Source organism: Penaeus monodon, chromosome 32, assembly GCF_015228065.2.
Source record: "Penaeus monodon isolate SGIC_2016 chromosome 32, NSTDA_Pmon_1, whole genome shotgun sequence".
Classification (NCBI taxonomy): domain Eukaryota; kingdom Metazoa; phylum Arthropoda; class Malacostraca; order Decapoda; family Penaeidae; genus Penaeus; species Penaeus monodon.
Genome location: NC_051417.1, coordinates 19,867,057 through 19,867,530, shown reverse-complemented (window position 1 = coordinate 19,867,530; position 474 = coordinate 19,867,057).

Here is a 474-nt window from a genome sequence, read left to right as displayed (position 1 = left end):
TTCACCCTAACCCATAATCCTTTGCCCCCATCCCTTGAGGTCAGTCCATGGCCTAAACTGCTACTAAAGACGACACAGAACATAGCCAATCCACCCCATGAGGTCAGTCCATGGCCTCAACTGTTACCAAAGACGACACAAAACATAGCCAGTCTGCCCCTTGAGATCATTCCAAGGCCTCATTTATTACCAAAGACGACGCAGAACGCACCCATGATATCGTAGAAAGCCCGAAGACAGGGGATAAGCAACGAGCATATTAGAACACTGTGGCAGGTGCGTGACCGGAATAAAGACAGAGCACGGTAGGCCGAGGGGATATTAGCGAGCGGTTTAGCACGGGAGGTGATGCAAGATGGGTGTTGCATTACGCTAAGTACATACATAAACTCAGTCTAAGTACTTACATAAACTGCGTGTAAGTGTCGAGCGTGTTTTGCTGTAACGGAGCTGTGATGATACATTATGGTGATG